Genomic DNA, 6963 nt, shown 5'->3' on the forward strand with positions numbered 1-6963 from the left:
AGAAAATAGTTGCAAATGATGCAACTGACAAGGGCTTAATCTCCAAAATGTACAAACAATTCTTACAACTCAGCAGCAAATAAAACAAACCACCCAACTGAAAAATGGGCAAAAGACCCGAATAGACGTTTCTCCAAAGAAGATATACAGATAGCCAACAGGCACATGAAAGAATGTTCAACCTCACTAATTACTAGAGAAATGTAAATCAGAACTACTAGGAGGTACCACCTCACACCAGTCAGAATGGTTATCATTAACAAGTCTATAAATAACCAATGCCAAAGAGGGTGTGGAGAAAAGGGAGCACTCCTACACTATCGTTAGGAATACAAAAAATAGATAAACAACGAGGTCCTACTGTTTAGCTCAGGGAATTATATTCAATATCCTGTAATAAACCATAATGGGGAAGAATATGAAAAAGGACATACATATGTATATGTATGTATAACTAAATTACTTGCTGTATACCAGAAACTAACACAACACTGTAAATCCACTACAATTTAAAAAATAAAAATTAAAAAAAAAATTTGGATATAACTTGTACTGAAGAAATCAGTCCTTTTAAGAAAGTTTCTAAATGAAATGTTACTATGGTGTCCGAAATTTCATTTCCATAATTTACATTGTAAACCACTGACATGGAAAACTTTTAGACCAGTGAATGTAACTTTTATTTCAATGGCCACACCCACTGCTTATGGAATTTCCCAGGCCAGGGATTGAACCTCAGCCTGGGGCACCTTCAGATCTTTTAACTCACTTTAAGCCACCACAGTCAGATTCTTAAACCATTGCCAGCACAACAAGAAATCCAAATGCAACTTTTTTAAAAACCATTTTATTGAGGTATGACTGACACACAAACAAGCCATAAATATTCAATATAAGCAACTTCATCAGGTTGGAGAGAAGCATACAGTGGCAAAACCACAAGCTATGCAAACAAATACATCACCTCCTAAAGTTTCCTCTCACCCCCTCATATATATGTAATTTATATATTTTTTTGCATGTAACACGTACACTTAAGGAAAAATCTCACTTGGCAAAATTTTAAATCTAAAAATACTACTGTTAACTACAAGCCTGAGTGAGGACTGGAAGCAGGAATGGGAGAGAAAGGAAAGCCGCGGGGGCGGGGGGAGGGGGGGGACACGACAAAGGCTTCTCCCCTGGGGTCATCCTGAGCTTTGCTTCAATCTAAAGCCACTCCCGCCCCACTTCCAGGACTTTCTAGTTCTTTCTCTTCTCCCCCCCCCCCCCCCCCCGCCACTGCCCAGCACCTCCATTACAGCTGCAACTTTTCAAATCCCCCCCCCCCAGACTCCTTAACTTCCAGTGATTCCAGCCTAGGGCTCATCAAGGCTTTATGCTGAAGAAAGCTGGGGCAGGGGAAGAGAAAGTTGTCTTTAGGAAAGACGGAGGGGGGGATCTTAATTTTGCAAGTTTTACACTCCCTGAAAGCGCCAAGTCTCCTTAGCGTCAAGGTGACACTTCCTCAGACTCCAACCAAAGAATGTTAAACTATCTGCATGTTCCTTTCCCGGCATATCCTTTTTGACGAGGTCGGAAAATGCCCAGAATCCGGCAAAAGAACATGCTCTTTGGAAGAGAATAAAGCAGACGTTGGGGAGGAAAAGCAAATATCCCAAGCCCCAGCGGAGCTAAATTTCGGACGAAAGCTTCCCCCACACACACACCCCCCGCAAAAAAGCTGCCCCTTTCTTGAGAAGCCTCTGCACCACCCGGTCACACCCGCCCAGGCCTCTCCAAACTCCGACGCTTGCCTTGCACTAGGCGGCTTCTGGTGGCCGAAAATCTGCGGCGACTTTTCGGAAATGGGTAGCGGGGAGTCCAGCCCCCGCAGCCGGGTCCCGCGCGGCCCCAAAGGACGGGGGACCCTCTTTCTCCTCCCGGGACGCTGCTGGTGTTTCTTTGAGCCCCTGGGGGAGAAAGGTCAGCGGCTGCAGGCATCCGGGTGGGTGTGGTAGACAAAAGACGAGGGAACAGGGGTGACCGAGGGGCTGGATGAGCTGGAGGAACCAGCCGAAGGGGCCGCGCTGGGGCGCTGGTGCGCACAGGGGCTGGGGTGGCGCCTGCCAAGGCGGCCCCGCGACCAGGGCACCCACCGCCCTGAGCGTGGCTCGGCTGCCTCCACTTTCCAGCTGCTTTTGACTAGAGCCCTCCGCGAACCAAGGACCCTCAAAGCCGCGGCACCGGCGCACCTCCCCTCGCCGCACCCCAAACAAGCAGGGGAGGGTGTGGGGCGCCACCCCGTTCCTACTTACCCGCTGCCCATCCCGGCCTCCTCACTGTACTCACCGAAAACTCGTGGAGCCTGGGAAGAGACTGCACCTCATCCTCAAGAGGCCGCCGGGGAGAACGAGTCACCCCAGCCACCGAGGTGCGAAGGCAAGAGGAGGCAGAGGCTCCCTCCCCGGCGGGATCTTTGGTCTGGAACCAACACCCTCACCCACCTCCAGTGCAGGGAGGGCCGCGGGAGGCACTGAGATCTCAACACTGCCCTGGATCAAGGGTTGGGCTCATAGCTCCTCTTCAATGAAGGAATCACTATTGAGTGTGCCTGAGACCCCACACGTGGTGCCTTTTAACCCTCATTGCCAAGATATTTATTACCCGCGTGTATCAAGTGATAACACCTGCTGGGGGAGAGGGTCGTTCAATTCGATTTACTCAGAAGTCCTACAGCTAGTGCGAGGCAGTGTTGGAATTTGCAGGTCTAATTTCAAAACTTATATTTAATGCCTAATAGTCCCATTAAGATTGGATGGAACTTCTGATGGAAATGTAAACTAGTACAACCACTAAGGAGAACAACGGTATGGATGTCCCTTGAAAAACTAAAAGTGGAGTCACCATTTGATGCAGCAACCCCACACCTGGGCGCATATCTGAAGAAAACTCCGATTCGAAAAGATAATGCACCCCAGTGTTCATAGCAGCACCATCTGCAATAACCAAGACCTGGAAATAAAGTAAATGGCCACTGACAGATGAATTCACACAGGACATAGTGCATACCTATGGAATACTACTCGGCCATGTGGAAACTAAATTAATGACACAAATGACCTTATTTGCAAAACAGAAACAGACTCACAAACCTAGAAAATTTATGGTTACCAGAGGAGAAAGGGGGTGGAGAAGGGACGCATTAGGAGTTTGGGATTAGCAGATACAGAGGACTACATGTAAAATAGATAAACAACAAAGTTGCATAAAACAGATAATAAGATCCTACTGTTTAGCTCAGGGAATTACATTCAATATCCCAGTTTAAAAAAGAAAAAACATATTGGAGAAGAATATGAAAAAGGATGGTGGGATGTATACGTATGTGTACTTATGTGTCTGTTTTTATAAATAAATTACTTGCTGCATACCAGAAACACAACATTGGAAATCAACCAGACTTCAATTAAAAAAAAAAAGGCATTGGATATAACTTGTCTGAGAAAAATCAGTCCTTTTAATAAAGTTTCTAAATGAAATAGTAATATGGTCTCAAGTTTCATTTCTGTAACTATGATTTACACTGTAAACTATTGATACAGAAAGTTTTTAGAAAACTGGATGTAACTTTTTTTTAATGGCTGCATCCACTGCATATGGAAGTTCCCAGGCCAGAGACTGAATCTCAGCCACAGCTGGGGCACCCTCAGATCCTTTACCCCACTGTGCCCACATGGGATCAAATCCATGCTTCCCCAGCAACTCAAGCCACTGCAATGCCAATCTTAACCCACTGCAACACAGCACGAACTCCAAAGGTAGCTTTTTTTTTTTAAAACCATTTTATTGAGGTATGACGGACACACAAACAAGTCATAAATATTTACCATAAGCAACTTCATCAGTTTGGAGATCAGCATACACTGGCAAAACCACAAGCTATGCCACAAAAACACATCACCTCCAAAAGTTTTCTTTCACACGCACACCCCCTTGTTGTTGTTGCTTGCATGTGGCGAGTACACTTCACGATCTCACTTAGCAAAATGTTTAAGTCTAAAACAGTACTGTTAACTACAAGCACCAGGGAGGACTAGAAGCTGGAATGGGACAGAAAAGAGAAGGGGTGGTGCCACAGAGGCTTCCCCTCTGGGGTCATCTCGAGCTTTGTTTCAATCGAAAGCCACTCCCTTCCGCCTCAGGACTTCTAGTCCTTTCTCTCTCGCCCCCAAGCACCACCATCACAGCTGAATCTTGTGAAATCTCTCTACGTACTCTTAACCGCCAAAGACTCCAGGCCTGGGCTCCTCAAGCTTTGGCGCAGCAGACAGCTGGTATCGGGGGTCGGGGAGTGAGAGAGTTGTCTTCAAGAGAGATGGGGCGGGGAAACATCCTGATTTTGCAAATTTTACACTCCCCGAAAACGCGAGTCTCCTTAGCGTCAAGATGAGCCTTCCTCAGACTCCAACCAAAGAATGTTCAACGATCTGCATGTTCCTTTCCCGGCGTATCCTTTTTGAGGGAGGATGGAAAACACCCAACATCCGGGGAAGGAACATGCTCTTTGGAAGAGAATAAATGAAACTAAAGGCGAGGGGAGAACAGCAAACATCCCAAGCTCCTGCGGAGCTAAATTTCGGCCGAAAGCTGCACCCCCGCAAGGAGCTTCCCCTTTCGTGAGAAGCCTCTGCACTCTGGCTTCGCCCGGTCACCCCCGCCCAGGCCTCTCCGAGCTCCGACGCTCGCCGCACACTACGTGACTCCCGGTGGCCGCACATCTGCGGCGACTTTTGGGAAATGGATGGTGGGGGGCCTATCCCCCGCACCCGGGTCCCGCGCGGCCCCAAAGGACGGGGGACCCTCTTTCTCCTCTCCGGGGCGCTGCTGGTTTTGAGCACCCGGGGGGAGAGAGGCCAGCGGCTGCAGGCATCCAGGTGGGTGGTAGACAGAAGCCGAGGGAACAGGGACCATCCAGGGGCGGGAGAAACCAGCCGAAGGCGCTGCGCTGCGGCGCTAAGCACGCGGGGGCTGGGGGGGCGCGGACCAAGGCGGCCCCGCGGCCGGGGCGCCCACGGTCCTGAGTGTGGCTCGGCCACCTCCGCGTTCCAGTACTCTTGACTAGTGCCCTCCGCGAACGAAGGACCTGTCCCAGCCCTTGAGAGCTTGGCGTCGCCTGCCAAGCCCCCCCACCAGACAGACACAGACACACACACCCACCCCACCCCAAGGCTTCCTGTCTCAGTTTCCGGCCGCCCACCGGGAACCCACAACCGCAGCCCAGCGAACCCCTGCACCGGCGCACCTCCCCTCGCCGCACCCCAAACAAGCAGGGGAGGGTGTGGGGCGCCACCCCGTTCCTACTTACCCGCTGCCCATCCCGGCCGCCTCACTGTACTCACCGAAAACTCGTGGAGCCTGGGAAGAGACTGCACCTCATCCTCAAGAGGCCGCGGGGAGAAGGAGTCACCCCAGCCACCGAGGTGCGAAGGCAAGAGGAGGCAGCGGCTCCCTCCCCGGCGGGATTTTAGGTCAGGGTCGTGGGTTAGAGCAGGGAGAGCCCCTGAGGCACTGAGATCTCAAACACTGCCTTGGATCCAGGGTTGAGCTCAGAGCTCGGTTCCCTAATCAAGGAATCCCTACTGAGTGTGCCTGAGACCCTACATATGGTGCCATTTAATCCTAACCAGTAAGAAATTTATTACCCGCGTGTATCAAGCGAGAACACCTGCTGGGAAGAGGGTAGTTCAATTTCATTTACTCAAAGTCCTGCAGCTGGTGAGAGGCAGCGTTGGCATGTCCAGGTCCAGTTCCAGAAGTTATATTTAAGGCGTACCAGTCCCTGTGGTAACCTTTTTTAGTAGTACAGAGACAATATGCATCCATTGCGAAAAACATGAAAAAGGAAAACAGACTCAAGAATAAAAGTCAATCACCTGCAATTGCAACCAGTACTTACATCACTCTTAGTTGACATTTTCATACCTTTATCTCACATACAGGCATATTTGTGGAAATGCATGTAATACATATATGTTTACAAAATCAAGCTCACTCTCTGTATTTTGTGCCATTAGCACTTAACACTACATAAGGGTCAGCTTTGACCTTTTATCTTTTTCTAGGATTTTTTTTTTTTATTTCACATGGATTGGCAGCAGCAGAAAAACAGTTGAGACAGACACAAATTCCACGTTCCTTAAAATGCAATCATAGTTCATTAAAACTGCTCAGTGAACTAAAAGATTCAAGCAGTGAGTAAATTTGGTAAAGTGGCTTCCAGCAACCTATTTAGAAGACTCTTTATTTAATGATTTGTCTTTCATTAGGCAAACTGATCTAGGGAGAGGAGGAAAAGGAGGGAAAGAATAAGTAAAAGAGGAGTAGTTTTAAATGCATGTTCGTCAGCGATATAAAGGTGTAATGGAAACAAACCTTGGAGAGTGTAAGCCACATCTTGATTTTGAATGTTCTACTTTTGGTTTTCCCTGTGAAAGCAACTCCAGGACTTGCAGCTGGTAAGAAGGATCTGATGATGGAATGGCCCAATTTCCCCCTTAATTCCATCAATTCTGGCGTTTTAAATCAATGTCAATGTCAACCAAGACCAATGCCAGCCACGACTGCCCATAGAAACAGCAGACAAATGGAGTTCCTGCCATGGCACAGTGGGTTAAGAATGGGACTGCAGTGGCTCAAGTTGCTGCAGAGGTGTGGGTTCGATCCTAGTCCAAGGAGAATTGAGGCCTGTGGCTGAAGGGGGAGGGGGTGGTCATCCAGCTTGAGGTAGTAAGGCAGTGCCCAATGGCCCAAAAGTTTCCTGGAGTAAGGCTAATGATGCCTCTCCACTGCAGAATTCCAACCCTGCTTTCTACAGGAAAAACACGCCTGAGCCATAGCTTCAGTCTCCAGGGCTGCCCAAAGAAGCCTAAGGAAGCAGTGTGTCTGGGCTCAGAAGGTAAAATGTTCCAGGCCTCTTAGGAT

At 48.7% G+C, this 6963-nt stretch overlaps 1 long non-coding RNA gene across 1 annotated transcript; it reads right to left on the reverse strand.

Annotated features, from left to right (window-relative positions):
- LOC110257241 lies at positions 832-5367 on the reverse strand. The gene is made up of 2 exons (XR_002339601.1): positions 2332-5367; positions 832-1952 (listed from the first exon to the last, which is right to left on the reverse strand). It is a non-coding gene; the product is annotated as an uncharacterized LOC110257241 (long non-coding RNA).

Source organism: Sus scrofa, chromosome 16, assembly GCF_000003025.6.
Source record: "Sus scrofa isolate TJ Tabasco breed Duroc chromosome 16, Sscrofa11.1, whole genome shotgun sequence".
Lineage (NCBI taxonomy): Eukaryota > Metazoa > Chordata > Mammalia > Artiodactyla > Suidae > Sus > Sus scrofa.